This window comes from Apis mellifera, linkage group LG11 (genome assembly GCF_003254395.2).
Source record: "Apis mellifera strain DH4 linkage group LG11, Amel_HAv3.1, whole genome shotgun sequence".
NCBI classification, from domain to species: domain Eukaryota; kingdom Metazoa; phylum Arthropoda; class Insecta; order Hymenoptera; family Apidae; genus Apis; species Apis mellifera.
The window spans coordinates 7656294-7676003 of NC_037648.1; the positions used below are offsets into that span (position 1 = coordinate 7656294).

At 38.2% G+C, this 19710-nt stretch overlaps 1 protein-coding gene across 7 annotated transcripts in view; it reads right to left on the reverse strand.

Annotated features, from left to right (window-relative positions):
• The window catches only part of LOC410304 (zinc finger homeobox protein 4), a 429015-nt gene that overhangs the window by 300651 nt on the left and 108654 nt on the right, over nucleotides 1–19710 (reverse strand). For all 7 annotated transcript variants that reach the window (XM_026443963.1, XM_026443961.1, XM_006562416.3 and 4 more), the window contains one exon: nucleotides 6384–6469. The gene's annotated coding sequence lies outside the window, so the exon portion shown is untranslated. The remainder of the gene's footprint in view (nucleotides 1–6383; nucleotides 6470–19710) is intronic.

Sequence of the window (19710 nt, forward strand, 5' to 3'; positions counted from 1 at the left end):
CGTTCAACGACTCACGAAGAAATAGAAATTTTTCGCAATTAGTTAAACAAATTTAAAAAGTTAAAATAATTTTCCTCGATTCCATGGAAGGGTTAACGAAACCATGTGTCGTCGAGCACGGTTCGTGTCTGTGGAAATCGGCGCGGATAGGTTTTGAGGTCGCGTCCAGTTCGTGCACGGGCGCGCACAATAAGCGAAGTGGACTTAGATTGGGCTAATTAATTAATGCGCACGTCCTGTCTCGTCCCGCCTAATTATCTCGCTTGTCAGCTCGACCGTCGTTCGCCACACCGTTAATACGCCTCTCTCTCTCTCTCTGTCTCCCCACGAGCATTCCACACGTTTGCCGTCTCGCTCCGTCCAACGCGGCGCTCGTGTCGGCCGTCCTTTATTACCTTTGCTCCGTCTCTCGTTCCTAGCTCCGGAACGGATCGTATCCGTGCGTGTTTCTCGTTCGTTCGCGACCACCGTGCGTCTGTCCTTCTCCATCCGTAATTATAATCAGGCTAATTGTGACGTCAGGCACAGGAAGGCTACACCTAGAAAAATCGGACGACGTCCACACGAGATATACCTACATACCCACGTCCTACGATCGTTTAAAGCGATACTGATCTAACGCGCATACGGAGATACGTATCTGAATATATATACGCACGAGAGCGGCGTTTTGGTGGTGGCGTGGCGATTCGATCGTGGAACGAATTTGAGGTTATGGAACGTTCGTGTCAAGTTGGGTCAAGTTGGTGGGGATACAACTTTTCACTCGATCGTATATATAGTTTAGTATAATTAGTAGCTTGATACGTTATTATTTATAATAATTTATTATCGTTGGTATCACGGTAGAATGTTGATTGGTCGAATGAATCGACTCTTATTATTATTAAGCGTGTATTACGTAAAAATATTTATATTTGAAAATTAGTCAATAATTAGTTATTTTTACGATACGTTGAGGTACATAATTCTTGATGTATTTTATTAATAACAATTGATATTGTAGATTGATATAATTAATTATTCATTCATACAAATTGATCAAATGAATGAAAATGTTAAAAGTTACGATAAACAAAGACAAACGCAGCAATCGTGTCGTGTCTTTACTTCACACTTTGCCCATTCTACATTTTTCCGTGTAAGAATACCAAGAATCCCATTTACGACCGTATCAAGAGTACAAAAATTTCTTTAACCGTCGCAAAAATATCCAAGAAACTAAACCAATTATCCAACATAACCTAAACTCAGAATAACCTCGGGAAGAATAGAGAAGAGTCTATTATCGTCATGTAAATAAAATTACGGTTTATTTTCGCGAACAATTAGATCTCGTTCCGGTAAAGTATCGAGAAAGGCCGTTCTTTCTTCTCCTAAACAGCCTCGGATCTCGCGGTTCATTAATCTCGAAGAATGCATAGGCGACGTAGACCTGAGCGCCCTCCTCCTCCTCCTCCTCGAAAAAGGATCGTCCGCGCTTCTCCAGAATTCGAGTGGGATGCGTGCGATCCGAACAATTGTCGATCGCGTGCGAAATTATGCGTGATAAACGCGCCACGTAGATCGATTTGTCGAACGAATCTCGAACGACGTATCGCCCCCTAATGCGATTACTCTTTCTTCCTCGTTTTCGATCCTGCTCGCGATAATGGTAATCGTAATAATGGGCATAACGACGACGACGACTCGGTTGGTAAGTCACGCGAGTTTTTCAGCGATGACCGAGAAGATCGTGGTGGGGCAGGCGGAAGTGGCGCCGAAGTAGTGGAAAAAGTATGAACTAGTGGGATTATCTATAGTTTCGAGTTGCGAGAACGAGGCGATTTGGGGAAACGGTTTTTTCTCTGTGACAATCGTTTTCTTAATAGTTTTCGTCGATTTTGTATGCTTCGTTCTGGGTTTCGTTAAATAAAATAAATAGAAAATCATGATGATGAAAATGGGGAGGAGAAGCAAAGAATGTGACATGGTTAATAGAATTGATTGATTTCTTGGAATTCTGAGAATTTCTTAGAATTTAATGACTTTTTTTTTAAAATAGAATTTTCATTTTTACGATACTTGTCATCAAGTCAGTTAAAAATTAACTGAAAATAAGTAGAAAGTGGATAATTAATTGTAAATGATGATTAATTTTTAAATTTCAAATTAATTTAACCAACTGCAATCAAATTTAATTTCTTTTTTTTTTTTCCATATTAGAAGAAGAAATCCTAATTACGAAAGGTTAAAATATTATTATTATTATTTTAATCTTAAATTAAATGATTTTATGAAGCATAAATTGAAGAAGTCGTGGAAACATTTAATTAATATATAAATTTATATTATAATTTCTTAGCGTTTATTCTTGCTCGAACAATAAAGAATTATTTTTGTTTGTTCAATCATTACGGCTCACTGATAAAATACGGAAAAAGGCATTAAAAGTAATTAACAAATCGAAATGGAAGCGTGCATTATTACGCGCATTATCTTGATTTCTCAACGTTGAAAAATATGCAAATCTTACATGCACACCGTTCAAATGAAGTTAATTACTTATTTCTTCCAACGGAATATGGAAAGAATATAAAACCATTGGAAGCCATTTTTCACCGGGAGTAATCAAGCTTATCCATAAATTTCTTTCAACTTTGCTCGTATATCTAGCGATAAATTAAACAACCGATATGTAAATGAAATTACTATAGCTAATAAAAACGATAATTTTACAATAACCGTTCCATTAACGTCGAAAGTTTTACTTTTAATTCCACGTCAAACACCTGATAAATCTATCACTTATTATTCTGTTAATTTCCATCTGGAAAATAATCATCGAAATATCGTCAAAATTTATATTTCTCTTTACAATTTTACAAATCGTTAATCGGTTCCTCAAATTTTACTCTGAGACGATCAATGACGATTTCGTTAGATTTTTCCAATTTTGGAGATCGTTATTGAAATTATTATCACGGGATTGAACGTAAAAGGGGTCGATAATACGGAAAGTATTCGAGCAGTACGCAAGACGCGTCAAGTCTCGCGATCTGGAATTCGAATGGACGAATCGAGCGTGTCGCGCGCGAAGAATAAACGAGAAGGGAGCCAAGCGTACAGTTGAAAATGAATTATGGAGGAATGTGGCGAAAAATATGTACTGCTTCGATTGGCGCGCGCGCGCGCGCACATTTTCCCACGAGTCGTGGAGTGCTTCAGATCAGAAATAACGAATGCATTAACCTTACCAGCGTTAGATGGCCAAGAATAAGTGGAGCTGCACGAATTTGAAATCTTGAAACAAATACGAAGTAGCATTTTATTCGGAAAGAAATCGATTCAACGTTTGGAAACGTTGTTGCAAACAGGATAGGTCGAGTTTCGGCGAGTTTTGCATTGTGAAATTTGAATAATGGAGAGGAAACTGTGAATCGATATTTTATGTATCGAGTAAAAGAATGGAATATTTTTTTAGAAATAATTTTATGATGCATGATGTATTTTTTTTTTTTTCATAGAAAAATGAAGTTAGAAATCTGTTAACACTTTTCTTGACTAACTATTTTTAATGTTTAGAGAATATAAAGTTAAATAGTTATAAGAAGTTTATATAAGTTTTTTTATAAGAATAGTTATAAGAATATAAAGTTAAATAGTTATAAATAAGAATTAAAGATTGATTGAAGAATAATGCGTAAAATATTAATATTCTTTCTTATTTATAAATATATAAATTTAGTAGTAGTAGTAATAATTTATTTGTCCGTGTTTTAATTCTCTAAAAAGTTCATCTTCCTTTCTCTCTAATATTATGATTCAGAAACCAAAATTAAGATTATTTTTTAATAATCAATCATGCATAGAGAGAAACATTAATGAATTTTTCAAATGAGTACAAAAAAATCTTTCACGTAGTTAAATGATATTTAACAATGATTCTCATTATTGCTTAATAAAAACTGATTCTATAATCAAATTTATTGAAGAACGAAAATGAGTTTTCCACAAACGAATAGCTTTCAAGAACACTGATAAAGAATAGATGATCATTTAGCAATTTATTCAATAAGCAATCTCTATCGAAATTTTGTCTACAATCAACATCTATCACTCAGGATCTTAATTGACAACTAATTTTTACGTCACATCAAACACTGTCCAATTTTTTTCAGATATTCTTTCCAATGTAAATAAATGTATATGTAATATTTTTTTTAGAATCAGATTACTCTACATTTATAGAAAATTTAATAAAAATTTTTCCTTCAGAAATTCCTTCAAAAATTATTTATTTTAATCGAAATGTATGTAATGTATATAATGTTTCCAAACTTTTTTAGAATCATACTATTTTACATTTATAGAAAATTTAAAATGTATAAAAATTTATATGATTTGAAAGATGAAACAGATTTTTATTTCAGTTCCATTTCTATAATAAAAATTTTTCCTTCAGAAATTCCTCCAGAAATTATTTATTTCATTAATATTTCTCTTCCTTTATTCAATAGCGTTGCTTTTCAAATATTCCTTCAAAAGTCATTCATTTTAATCGAAAAAACTGCTAAACATTCATCAAACTTTCGATCTTCAAACCTTCTTTTCCCTCTCTCTCTCTCTCTCTCTCTCTCTCTCTCTCTCTCTCAAAGGATACACGTAAACGCTCGCATTTTCCAACAAAAGAAAAATCCGATGACAAAAGTAACTCGATCCTTTCGAATCGAACACGCTAATAGTTAACGGAAGAGGGGAGGGGAGGGACGTAGGGGAAGGGACGACTTCCGGCCCACTCGATCCCGATTCCGGGTGCGAGGTATTCACGATAATCAAACGGAATTATGCGCCGTGGGGCAACGGACTAACCGATCCCACAAATCAAAATATATATATATATATATCGACGAGGTTCGCTGGCACGTCGATCGAACCCTCTCCGGAACCGATGAATCGAAGGGTGATGAAGATTCGGTTATGTCGGTGTAATAAAGGGAGACCCTGCCATCAGGCGCGTTGCAACGATACGAAGAAGACGAAGAAGACGAAGAAGAAGAAGAAGAAGAAGATAATAACGGAATAAAAGAAAGAGCGGCGGGGCAACGCGGGAACAGGTAGAGAATTTCCGGGGCGCTTTGGATTCCCTCACCCCTTTCGCTCGCATAAATCGAACGACAAACGAACATTAACGCGGGGAGGGGAAGGGCAGGGCACGGGCCCCTTAAAGACCGCAACGTACTTTAATTGTATCGTCGAGACTCGAGGAGAGGAGAGGAGAGAAGATGTTTCTGGCATGGAAACGTGTATCGTGTATTTTAAGGTATTTGAGCCGTGGCACAGGGGCCCCGCCACTGTTTCTATTATTATCTCTGAAAGGGTGGCAGCCCCCTTTTTGCCTTTCCGTCTACCCTCGCGCACACGATTCTATTCTATTCACGAAGGAGGAGATCACGAACCGATCCACGAACGCCATTCATCCTCCACTTCTGATCCAGGAGAATCGAGAAGAAGTGACAACTTCTCTCTCTTACGGCCACGCTCTGTGTCTGTCTGGACCAGATGGGAGGGGGACAATGCAAGGGAATCAAGGGCAACGGTGAGATGGGTGTGGGAATCCCCGGTGAAACAGAGTAACCTGGCTTTTACCTCTCTGCAAGAAATGCATGTTAATACGGGGAGGATTTCGAGAAACTGTTTTTGGGGGGAGGTTTTCCATTCGAATCTCTTCCCATGCTTATCTGATCTTGTATGAAATGTTTTTAAGAAGTAGAAAATTGATTATTTTTAATAAAAAGAGAAAATGAGAATTGTCGAGCAAAGTACAAAATCTTGCTTGACAATTTTCATTTTTTCTTTTTATTAAAAATAATATGAAAATGGAAGTATATTTAGCATTTAAATTTCTTACGCTATAATAATTTAAATCACACGAATGTTTCGTTTCTTAAGAAAATTTCATTTTCCTTTGAATCGTAAATCAAATCATTCAAGTGAAATCTTTCTCAGCAAACGGATCGATTTCTTCATTAATCGAAATCCCTTCCTTCTTTTCCATCCCTTCGAGCGACAAGTGCACCGTGGAAATTAACGATGCGAAAGGGAAAAAAAAAAACACGGTGTGCAGCCGCACAGCGGGAAATTTGAATGTGAATTCGAGCTGCGTCGCGTGCTGCCATGGATCTAGGAAGGGAATTTGCATACCGAGGAGAAAGGCACGGATGGAAGCTCGTGGCTGCTTTTGTTGGGAAACGTGCTACACCTTGGGGACGATTTCTTCGATATCCGTAACGGCCATCACGGTTTTAAACGGTTTTCGATCTGCATCGAGACCCCCCCTTGAGATAAAAATTCGATGGAATAAAAATTTGATGGAATCTGGTGAAATTTCGAGGCGTACGTACCTTGTGTCGTGTACCGTTCAATCCAGCCTGAAAGCCTTCCATTTAAAAATCGAAAACGGCCCTCGATATCCCGCTAACGCTTCCACCTATAAAAGAAACAATATTATTAAACTGTCTAAAATACGTGTCTCCTTTTTTTTTTAAGAGAAATCTATCAGTAATTAACTTTTTACCTATTTTCTTTTAAATTATAAATAAAACTAAAATAAAAAAAAAATAAAAAATAAATAAAAACAACTCAAAATTTTAAATAAATTAAATTCAAAAATAAAAAAAAACTAAGTTCAAATAAACTAAATTCAAATAAAATAATAATAATAAAATAAAATAAATTCAAATAAAATAAGTTGTCACAATATAAATTTCTCTCTAACTGTCTCATTAATCGTAACAATAAATTATTGTTTGACAATAATTAATTCTCCTAATTAATATCGATTAGAATAAATGATAATAAACATTGAAAGATGAAACCCAACACTCGAATAAATTTATTCAAACGACGTCGCGCGACACGCGCGACCCCGACGATCCACTCGTTCGAATCACCTCGAGCGAAAGCTTCGTATCATCACAGATTTATTCCGGCACGCGCGAAAATGAAAAAAAAGAGGAGGAAAGAAAAAAAGGGAGAAGAAGAAGGAGGAGGCGAAAAGATGCAAATCGGGGAGGAGGGCTCTAGCCGCGTGCCAAACGGATGTCGCAAGATCCTCGCGCAGGACTCGAGAGGGTGAGGAGTTGTTATTCAAATATGGAGAGAGATTAGAATTAGAATCGACGATTTTTGGACACGTGCCTGTAGATTCCTCGGAAAGGGAGGGAAAATATTCAAATTTCCTGATCGGGTTGAGGAGAGACAGGAAGTGGCGCTTTTGTGGCCCGTGATTTATCTCCACCGGATTATAATTAAAATATCGGGAACACGAGGCTGGAACGTGTGCACGGAATTTATTTCCATAAAGTAAAGTCGAACAGCCACTGTATCCACACACACACATACACATGATTCGTGGCCTCTGTCAGCCAAAGAATAGTTCAAGGTGAATTAAATATTAGGATATATATATATATATTGGGTTGGCAACTAAGTAATTGCGGATTTTTTTTAGAAAATCATAGACAATTTTTTCATGGAACTAAGTAACTTTATTCTGTAACGTGTTGCCCATTTTGATCAATGACCTTTTGCCATCTTTCAGGCAATATCATAATCCCACGTTCATAAAACTTGTGGTTTTTATTAGCAAAAAACTGAATCAGGTACGATTTGATATCATCATCATTATTGAAATTTTTACCATTCAAGGAGTTTTGTAAAGATCGAAACGAAAAGTAATCAGATGGTGCAAGGTCAGGACTAGATGGTGGATGTGGCAAAACATCCCAACCAAGCTCCAATAATTTTTGCCGAGTGACCAAAGATGTGCGTGGCCTTGCATTGTCATGATGGAATACAACACCTTTTCGATTTGTCAATTCGGGCCGCTTTTCTTCAACTGCATTGTTTAACTTCGTTACTTGTTCAATGTAGACAACAGAATTGATCGTTCGGTTGGATGGTAAGAGTTCAAAATAGACAATTCCTTTGTAATCCCACCAAACTGATAACAAAACCTTCTTTCGACGAATACCAGCTTTTGATGTTGTTTGAGCTGGTTCACGTGGCCTGCTCCACGATCTTTTCCGCTTGATATTGTTGTAAACAACCCATTTTTCATCGCCAGTTATCAGTCGTTTTAAAAATGGATCATTTTCATTACGTTTCTTTAGCAAATCGCAGCTGTTAACGCGTTGCGTTAAATGCTTTTCTTTCAGTTCGTGAGGAACCCATGTATCGAGTTTTTGAACATAGCCAAGTTGTTTTAAGTGGTTTTCAATGCATGTATGCGATACATGAAGCTTCTCTGCAATCTCACGAGTTGTACTGTGACGATCCGAATCGATTATTGCTTTGATTAGGTCGTCATCAACTTCAACTGAAATCCGCAATTACTTAGTTGCCAATCCAATATATATAGACATTTCACGTGTTTTAAATTATTTCAATTAATTATTTCCTCGATTTCGAAAAATAAAACCGGATTACGAATACCATTTCTATCTTCTCCCATGGAGGGATCTGGAAATCGCGTCACGCTCTTAAATAAAATAAAATAAAATAAAATAAAATGAAAGCAAAAGATCGAACAAAACCTCCCCTCCATTCCAAATCGATCGCCTTATACCGGCGATCTATCCGAGGACCATTGTCGAGGGGAATCGCGGGAATAAAGTACAATCGTCGCGAAACTCCCCTGCTTTAAACCTGTTCGAATCCTCGTAATCGTCACCCACGAATCCTCCTTCAACGACGCCTCCTCCTCCCCCCTCCTGAGGCGCGTGCACTCACGGGCTTTTTACAATTATCGTCACCGTCACCCACGGGTTTCCATACACGTCAACGGCGAGGGAGTAAAGTTGTCGGCCGGCCGACAACTTCGAGCCGCGTAAAAGCAGCCGAGAGACGCGGAGAGACCAACGATCGATCGATCGATCGGTGGTGCGCGCCGCGATTATTGCCCATCGTCGATCGTCCGGTGTCTCGTGGAACTTCGTTAACGGGATAAAAAGTCGTCGTGGCCGTCGTCGTCGTTTCGCGGAACGATCGGCCATTCCAGGGAGGGAGGAGGAGGAGGAGGAGGAGGAGGAGGAGGACGAAGGGTTCGATCGATGATTATTCCGGAAGTGGAGGCGGTGCCCACGGATGGGACGACGACGACGATGACCACAACCGGGAATCGATTAGCCGATGTCACGATTTTTCGCGTGTAAACTTGGACAAATTACCCGGCGAGTTTGGTTGTGTTTGAAGAAACAGAGATCCCTTGGAGGGGATTTGTTGTATTTCTCGGACGATTCATCGACGGATCGAAGTTACAGAGGAGAGGAAGAGACAATTTATGTTGTTCCTTATGTTGTTTATATCAGATTCCTGGCATGGAAAGGAATAATATTATTCTTGTTATAATTTTTCAAACTCTTCGTCTTCCCTTTTTCATCAAAGTCAAATTTTACAAATTAAAATAATCTAGTTTAAACTAACAATACTTGAGTAATTAGTATATAATAACAAGGATATGGATGTAATTGTTCTTTATTTACAACCGATTGAAATGAAATGTAACGCTAATGAATCTAAATTCTTTCGAGAAATGTTTCAAAACGAGAGAAACACCCTGTATGCATCCGTCCGCCAGGAACAATCCGAGAGCTCGAGTCAAACGCAACGTTTCGCGTTGTTTTCCTTTTGTTGTGTTAGAAAGGAGATTCGTATCCATCGAACGGTGTGTTCCACGGATGGGATACTTCTTATCGTTAAGATACGCTAATGTGTGTCGAGGAGATTACAGGAATATTTACTGATATTCGTGCGGGAAGGATGTACGGGTTGCTTTGAACGAGATAAGCTTGACGATTTTGTAAATTAAGAAACTGTGGGATCGTAACTTATGGAATGGTTTATTTATTCTTATTCTGAAACGGATACCCGGATGAACGATTTGGACGAGGACCACGATAAGGAATTTACGTTTCTTATATATTTAGATCGATTAATCTACAGAAACATTTGTTCAATTTTATGATATGATACGTGTATTGTATAATAATACATATATCACGTATTGTAAATTAATAAAATTTTCAGAATCTCAACATTTTTAATTTTATATCGTAAAGGCGATCCTTTCACGGATCCCTACGTGAAAAAAAAAAATCTCTTTCGCGCTTCCAGATCTGATCGAGAGGATCGGTACAAAGTACAACAACGGGGTATTTAAATGCAAAATTGTGTTCCTTCCCCCCTGTCCAGGTGATAAAAACTTCCAAGAAGCAAGAAATAAAGGGGGGCGAATCCGAGATCGTCGATCGATCGTTCGCAACCTTCTCCTCCCTTCGCCCCCCGCAATAATTATTCCTCGTCGCCACCCACGAGTCGAGGCTGAGTCTCTCTCTCTCTCTCTCTCTTCTCTCGAGGAGAGAGAAATCGAACAGAAGAAGGGAAGAAAGGGATAGAAAGCGAGGAGGGAACGAAAACAGAAAGGAACGACGCGACGCGGATCTCGAGGCATTTACGACGACCCGCGCGTTTCCAATAGTAATTCTAAGCCCCTGCTTGTGTCTCACTCTCTTTCTCGTAGCTTGGCCGCAGTGGAGATCGCGTGGGCGAACGAGCGACTTTATTGGCCGGTCCACAATGACATTCGTGGACACGTTGCTGCTTGTAGCGCGACTATTTCGCGGGGGGAGGAGGAGGAATCGCAGATTATTTGGCACCCTTGGCGAAACAAAATGTTTTTTCTTTTGGATCGAATTGTAGAAATTGTAATCCAAGTATAAAAGGAATAGGAGGAATATATCTTTTTTTCTCTACTTTCTACGATCGAAGCAAGTTATTTCATGGATCATGAGACTCTAGCTATTAAAATGATTATTATTATTTAATTCGCAACGCTTTTGTTAAAATTAATATTAACTTTCATCATACCTGTTACGTAATTTCACTAATAATAATTTAGAATAACTTCCTTATTCCATTTTTAACTCTGTATTTGAAACTCGACTGCGCCGTGCCAATATATCCAAATCCTCAAACGTCTTCAAACGTCCTCAAACGTCTTCAAACGTCTTCAAATGTCAAAAGTATCCCCACCGACATTCAATTCGGAATCGAATATAAATTTCCCAATTTAAAAATCTAATTTCAATAATAAAACCTGGGGAAGAAAAAAGAAAGAACTGGCTCGTAGGCAAATAGAAAATTCCGATGATTCTATTTCGAGGCGAGCTTACCTCATCGCGCGTCAATAAAAGATGGATGATCGTTGGACAGAAGCGGGGTCCGATTAGCAACAACGTCCCTCGTAAAACTCGTGAATGTTTGTTAAAGTTTCACGGCGTGTCGTCGGCGGGTCCAAGTTCGAGCAACGAATACATGTTGTATCCCAGGCCAACAGAGAGAAGACAACAAAAGGGAGGGCAAATAATCGTGGAACAATGGCCGGCCCGGTTGCTCCCGCGATCGCCGTTTACGCTGTGCAAACGAACGCCCGAAGCCTTACGGATTCTAAACACGAGACGTCCCACCCTTGTCCCTTCGCTTGTTTTCGCTCTCGAAACGGGGGTTGCGTCCCGTCCAAGTGCTCAGGAATTTTATCAGGGTTAATTTAAGTCACGGGATTGACTGCGATTCTTCCATCTTGCAATGAGAGAGAGAGAGAGAGAAAGGTTTGTAATTATAAATTGATCCAATTAATACATGTAAACCATGAAATCCTGTTGCTATAAAGAAGATTGATCCATAAATTCTATCATTGAAACGAAAAAATGAATTTAAATATTCAATTGTTTGAAGGATTGTAAAATAAACTCCTAAAAAAATTGTTAGTAATAAATATGATTTTCTAAATTTTAAATTATTGGTAATTAAATAATGACTTAATGTAAATCCTGAAGAAACAAGAATAAATGAATTTAATAAAGGAATTTCTATTGGATTGAAGAATGAAAGAATGTTTAAAAAAATGAAATAAAAAAATTTTGAACTGTCTGATCGATTTGGATGGAAATATATCTATGAAAAATTAAAATTGTCGTCTATTTATCGTTTCTCTTGTTGCTCAAGATTATTCATAAGATGATATTAATTTTTTGAATGGCAAATTAATATGCATAAGCTGTATCTTCTGCTCGAATCATTTAATTTTCTTCTCTCCAAGATTTAGATTAGGTTTTGGTGATAAGGAAATTAATAATTCGAAATTGAAAAGCTGGCTTATGTAAATTAAATCGTTATTTCATTTTTACAGCAAAGATATATAATTAAGATGTATTATTGTTAAACTCGTATTAACGAGATGGATAATGTATAGATATACGTACGTGTATTTTGAAATTACTTGCGAAGAAATTACTTACTATGTAAATTTAACATAGGATGAATAATATTGAAATAATAAAAAAGAATAAAAAGAAAACCGTAGTGAAGATATAACCGACCAAACTAGTTTTAATTACACATTATAAACCAGTTTCGAAATATCATTATTTCATCTTTATTAGAGGGATCATTATCGTAAATAAAAATAGAAGGGGATCTTTAAAATTGTCTTTAAAAATATATCCATAAAATTATTGCAATCTTTTTTTCAATCAAAAAAAAAAAAAAAAGAAAGAAAGAAAGGAAAAAAATTACTTCTTTCAAGGACAATTTTATTACAACCACATCTCACATCCATTTAAAATTAAAAGAAAAAAAAAACAAACTCGAAACTATCCTCTCCAAATTACCCAATTCCACTTCACGCCCATTACGCCCTCGTTTCTCCGCGATTAATCTCGTCGATTCCTCCATTTCCCGGGGAAGGAGAACAACATCCACAACATCCCATCCCTCCACGTCCAACCCCTCGACACGTTGCCATGCCGCGCAGCAAAACTTGAAATTTTTTAATTGCGGGGTTTGAAACGCGCGGACTCTCGACGCCCCCACTGTTATTTCCCCCTTTATGGAGAAATAATTATCTACTAATGACAGGCCCGCTATGCTCTTACGATCGCCGTTTACAGTTTTGCACCATGCAAGCTGCACGCTTTACGGATTCTAAACACGGAACTCCCTTTTCCCGGCTCACCATTCCCCCTCCTCCCTGCCCCTTTTACGACGCTCGACACACGGGGAATAACGGCGAGCGCACGTGAACAAATTCGCCGGAAACGTCGTTGATCGTCGTCGATCATCGTGGCCGATAGTCACTTTTCGAGGAGGAAACAAAGGGGGATGAAAAAAAGGTGGTGAAAAATAGGAGGAGATAAAGGATGTTGCAACGTTAATAATGAAAGAGAGGGGAGAGATCGGGAGAGGAGATACGGAAGAACGTCTAATCTCCCTCTCTCCCCCTTTACCGGTTCAATATTCGCGCACACGCACACAAGAAACGTGCATGTGTTGCACGCATCGCGAGATATCGTCCACCGCTATTTTCCCCGGTTAAATCCGGTAATTAGGTAAATAAAGCTGCCTGTCAGTGCGTTTCACCCGCGATCCTTGCCTGCCAGCAGTCTCATACGTAATCATACACGGGTGGCCGAGGCTCCGATTTTGGAATTTTACGAATCGTTCACGAATTGGGAAGAAATTTGAAATTTCGCTTGGTTCTTCGAATTTCTAAATTTCAATTCTAATTTTCCTCGATGTAACAACTTGCCTCAACTTTAAATTTTATAGATATAACAAGAGTGTAATAGAAGCAATGATTTATAATTGTACGTAAATTTTATTGATAAATTTCATTGGAAAGAAATTATTTACTACGTCACTCAGGAGTCCCACCTGCTCCGCGCGTCGCCCCTACGCCAATGCGCAGAAGTTTAAACCGTTTACAGCATTGTACAATTACCCACGCCGGGATTCCACGGTCCTGCCACACCTACACCTACGTCGCCCCGAGTGGCGAAACACTCGCCGCGATACGTCCCCACCCCGGTGGACGCTGAGCGTACACGTAGGTTAAGTATAATGCTTGGTCGTGCAGCTTTGGGGGCCCGGAGGCGCTAACATGAAAATCGTATGGTAATGGGGCACCGTGGCTCCTCCGGCATGGGGTCGAGTTCCTCCGTGTAGGAGCTTGGTAAGTTTAGCCTTCTTCCTGGTATTGGTATCCGAGGAGAGAGGGGGAGAAAAAGCGGAATAAAGGCGAGAGGAAGAGAAGTCATAGGCTTCCCCCCCTCTCTCTGTGGCGAAGAGGGGTTCCTGGGTTCGCGTGCCTCCGATAATTATACGCTCGAACCGAGGAAGGGAGGGAGGGAGGAATAGGGGATATCGAGTCTGCGGTTCGACAGGGTCGAAGTTGACCGGCGTCTAATCGATTCGCCGCCTCGGCATGGAAATTTCTTTCTGGCTGCCCCGGGGCCACCCCTCTCCTCTAACATCTTCGAGAAGAAAACCTCGATCTACCAGCAGGCTCGAGCTCACGATCCTCCATGATTCTTTCAGCCTCCTTGGGATGGGTAATGTTGGATGACGTTGGATGGGGAAGGGGGGAATGTCGTTATGGAATGTTAACGATCCGCCTCGTTTCGCACTTTCAAGCATTCCTCGGCTTTTTCGACTTCCTGGTTGTGGAGGTGAATTGGTTTTTGATTCTTGGATTTTGGGAATTGTAGTTTTGGAGATAAAGTGTTCAATCTTCAATTGTGTGGTTAATATTTAATATCGGTAGAAAGAAAATAGAATATTTATTATTCTAGGAGAGAAATACTGTTGTATGAATAATAAAATGCTACATAATGTTGTAAATTGTAGAAAAATTGAATGAAAATATTCTGTATACATTTGCAATTTTGAGTGGAGAAATATTAATAATTTGAAATTTGAAGTTAACGTCAGGAATTAAAATAAAAATGGGATAATAATAAATGGAGTTTTGATAGAATAGCGTTGAATAGCTGTAATTTTTATTAGCGTTTTAGAGTCTCGTCCGCGTATTACCTTCTTCATTTAAGACACTGGATTACCTTCGTAGAATTAATAGTGTCGAAAAATATGGCTAATAAAATTATAAGACTAATTAATCCGTTGCTTTACAACTTTCTTAATAACTGTTATTACGGATAGCTATTTTAGCTTAAGTGCCGATAAAAATATCTTCTCGTGAGACGTGTATTAGATAAAAGAAAAGGAAAATAATTTATAGAAAAACAAATTTTTAATAATTCATATTAACAACTATTAGGAATTATTAAAAGGAATTATTAAAATTCATTAAAAATAATGCAAATAATGTGTACATTGGTATTTTATTAAATTTTAAATCTTTGATATCATTAGAAATTTTTGTTTAATTATTATAAATCATTAAATTATTCAAGATATTTATATAATTTTTATTCTCTCCTTTATTCAATGCTATATCATTGCATTAGAATTCATTTATCTCAATGTATTTTTTATATTTCTTGTTATCAAAATAACTAATTTTCATCATCTTTTCTTTTTAATATAATTAACAAACTGGATTAAAAAATGAAAGAATATTTATTGAAAAAAGTTACACGACGAAAAAAAGATAAATATAACATATCTCTTTAAGTATATATAAATAATGCCATTGCATTGGAAATTAAAACTATGAAAGAAAGCAAGAAAGTAGTTTGTCTTTTTAGCAGAACGCATTCATATTAACATGCATCTGCATAACATTGAAATTTCCATTATCTTTCCAATCAATTTCTTTGAAACTTTGAAAGAATTAGGTCAAAAATTTTAATGTACTTAATTTTTAAACGTACTCGTTCCAATTCTTTGAATCTTTGAATCTTTGACTTATGGAAATTTTTTCAGTTCATGAATTTATAAATTTTCTTAATTTTTAATAAACAACGTGTGCAAGAATTCTTTACATTCATTATTTTCTAACAATAAAGCGAAACTAATAAAATAATCACGTTCAATCTTTTTCGAGATCAAATTAACGATAAATTATTTCCCTATAAATATCAAAGTAATTAATCCGCTATCCTTGGTCAAATCGACTCGACTTCTCAGAAGTAACAGGCACACGCTTCTGAGTTTTATGAAGTACAATGTCCCCGATAAAATGAGCGCAATGAAACAAACGCGTTCAAAGTCACGAAACCCATTTACATTGTACACACAACGAATTTCGTGACTTCCCGACGACCATGAAACAACAAAGACAACAGCGTCGACGAGCAGCTTTTAAACTCACACCGCACTGTGTTTCGAGATATTCTTAAATATTTCTACATCGATCTTCTATATAAAAAAGAATCCTTTTTTTAATCAACAAATTCTACGGATTCTTTAAACCATATTTTAAAACAATATAACAAACTTTCAAAATAAATGCAAAAATCTTTCATAAACTACTCAAAATGAATCCCAACTTATCCAAAAATCCCTCAAATTCGTTAAAAGAAACTTGAATTTTCAATCTCTCGTTACACTATATTCTATTTTTCAAAAAACTTCCTTTTCAACCAGTCTTGCAACCAGTTCAAACTCCTTCAAACATCCGACAACTATTATACGATACATCATACATTTCCAAAAAAGAAAAAAAGGAATCTGTACTTCAAACACAATTACTCAAACCACTTCCAACTTATTCAAACATCCTCATTCACGAAGACTCTCTTCGATTAAAAATTATCAATCGTAAATACGAGTCTCGCGACAACGATCGAGATTGCAGAAGTTTGGCTTCGTCAAACGGCGCGAAAGGAACGAACTTCACGGGACACGTGGCCGTTAATCAAGCATCGCATCGGGGCTGGCCGCGTGGAAGGGCGACAGAGCGGATCTTCGCACAAACGGTCCGCACCGATTTCCACGGAAATCGGAAACAAGGTTCCGGCCGGTAGTGTCAACAGATTTGCCCCTGATAGTTGGCCGTACACGGGCAGGACAGTGTCCGTGAGGGGTGGGATGGGTGGCCAAGAAGGGGGTGCAGATCGATCGCGAGAGTGGCAGAGTGGTGTGCGTGGTGGCACGGGCGTGTATGTGTAGGTCGAGTCGAGGCAAGGGTGGGCTCACGATCAAATATTAAGTCTTATCTGGCGCCGCTTTACCCAGAAGTCGTTTTCTCTCTCTCTCTCTCTCTTTCTTTTCCATTCCATCGGAACCACCGTCCTCTCTCTCTCTCTCTCTCTCTTTCTCGCCGTGTCTAATTATCCCCGCCAACGACCGATGCTCTACCCACAATATCCCCTCTGTTTCCTCGCCAACTAGCCACCCTCTCTCATGGTCGCGGGGGCTATTCTCGATCGTGAAACCGCACACGTTGAGTATAGAATACATAAAAGTACCAGGCTTGCTTTCTCTCCGCTCGTCCACGATCACCAACTCGCTCCTTACGCTTCTTACACCACCGACCATTCTGCACCCCTTTGGCGCGAGAGCGCTCCTTACTTCGATCGTCGGGACGTTAATAGCCGTCCCCTCCACCCCCCCGCTTCCACCACCCGTGGCCCTCGGGGGACCGTAATTAAGAGAAGGAGAGACGCGGCGGATGGAGCCGATGTGGGTTCATCAAAGGAGGACATTCAGTCGAAGGAATCTTGGGTTTTCCGTTTTCATTGGCGTGATCTGTCCCCTTTTCTCTCTCTCTCTTTTCTTCTTCTTTTTTTTTTTGAAGGGAAAAGGGGGTTTAATTGATTTTTCGTGGGAATTACGAAATTTCGTTGTTTATGGAACTACGTACGTAAAATTTAATTGATATTATCAACGTTTTTGATTGATTTAGGTATTTATTAAATAAAGTGTTAATAAGTAATCAACAAATTGCTTTTCTTCTTTTTTTTTGAAGGGATTTTTGATTGATTTAAATATTTATTAAATAAAGCGTTAATAAGTATCTTTGTTTCTCGTAATAATTTTTTTAGTATGAAATAATATATCAACAAATTGCATATATTTTTTCTCTCTCTCTCTTTTTTCTTCTTTTTTTTTTGAAGGGATTTAATTGATTTTCGTGTTTAAAAATTTCGTTGTTTATGGAACTGTACGTAAAATGTAATTGATATTATCAACTTAATAAATATCTTTGTTTCTCATAACAATTATTTTAGTGAAATAATACATCAACAAATTGCGCATATTTTTTTTTTCTCTCTCTCTCTCTCTTTTCTTCTTTTCTTTTGAAGGAGTTCTTGATTGATTTAAATATTTATTAAATAAAACGTTAATAAGTATCTTTGTTTCTCGTAATAATTTTTTTAATATGAAATAATACATCAACAAATTATGTATATTTTCTCTCTCTCTCTCTCTCTCTCTTTCTCTCTTTTCTTCTTTTTTTTTGAAGGGGTTTAATTAATTTTCGTGTTTAAAAATTTCGTTGTTTATGGAACTGTACGTAAAATGTAATTGATATTATCAATTTAATAAGTATCTTTGTTTCTCACAACAATTTTTTCAGTATGAAATAATACATCAAAAAATTACACAGTCGAACATTTCGATATAATTTTATTAACTCTCGTCTCCTTTTTTCATTTTCTCCTCTCCCAATGTTAAAAATCTAATCTCATAATTAATCTTAAGATTAAAACTCGTCAACTCCTAGTTGCTCGATCTGCATTCCCTTTTTTAAAGGGAAAAAATTGCGTGTTTCCGAGCGAGCAGAAACAACAAGAGGAGCCGAGGAGACGTATAGAAGGAGAAGGGTCGGCGCGTCCTCGTTACGCGGAAACGAGGGCGAAAGCGTTTCGAGGATTGCGATTCGATTGAAAATTCTCTCAGGTCCGTGGATCCTTGGGATCGGATTGGTTGGCGCCAGTGGAAAGAAAGTTTTTCCCTAATGACCAAGCCGAAGTGGTTACCGTTAATTTGGCCCAACCCTCCCCCTCCCCCCTCCGCACTTCTCCGCCCCCACCCCGTTTTTCGTGCACCCGCCATCGTGTTTATAGGGTGACCCAGAAAAACAATGGACGGGGAGCGACGAGGAGGAGCCGGGGACAACGAAAGGAACAAGGAAGGGAGAAGATCGATCACCCGTGGCAACGGGATCGACGCGATCGATCGATACGCGCCAAGGTCACAACTGATATGCTTTGCATAGATAGATAGATAGATAGATACTTCGTTGATTTTTCTAGTCAGTTAGGAAAGATGATCGTCGTTCCCGATATATATTCGGGTTGCGTAGCCAAGTTTCGATTTTCTATTAATATGGAATGCGCCTCGTCTTGCGATGAATAATTTCGACCTAATGTGACGTATACGTTTAATGGAATCGCGTGTGTGGATAACAAGAGGGACATTTGTTCCATCTTCGAAGGAATGGATATTGGAATTTTGGATACTTCGTTCGAGAAATAAACGATGCAATATTTCGACGATCGATTTCCTTAAATTATTATATATAAGTTATTTGACACTTATGCTCTTATATAATTCATAAAGCTACCAAAGAATTCCCTTCGTCCAACTTGTTTTCGTTACGAGAACCAAACGCATCCTTCGAATGGAAATCTTTAAGAAACTCTCACTCTCAAAAATTCCTCGCTCCTTCTCTTTTCGAGCACCGTGTATCGCCTCGCAGAGGGATAGCCACAAGCATGCGGGAGAAAGGAGGGTGTGAGGGGGTGGTTTCCAAGAGTAGGACAAAGAAGAGTAGAGAGAGAGAGAGAGAGAGAGAGAGTGCTCTCACATTCTTTTTACCGAAGCGAAAACGTTGCCGGCGGAGGCAGCGAGAGCGTCGCCTATCGATTTTTACTTCTAATGAATTCGAGCTAAAAACCCACCCCCTCTACCACCCCACGACCA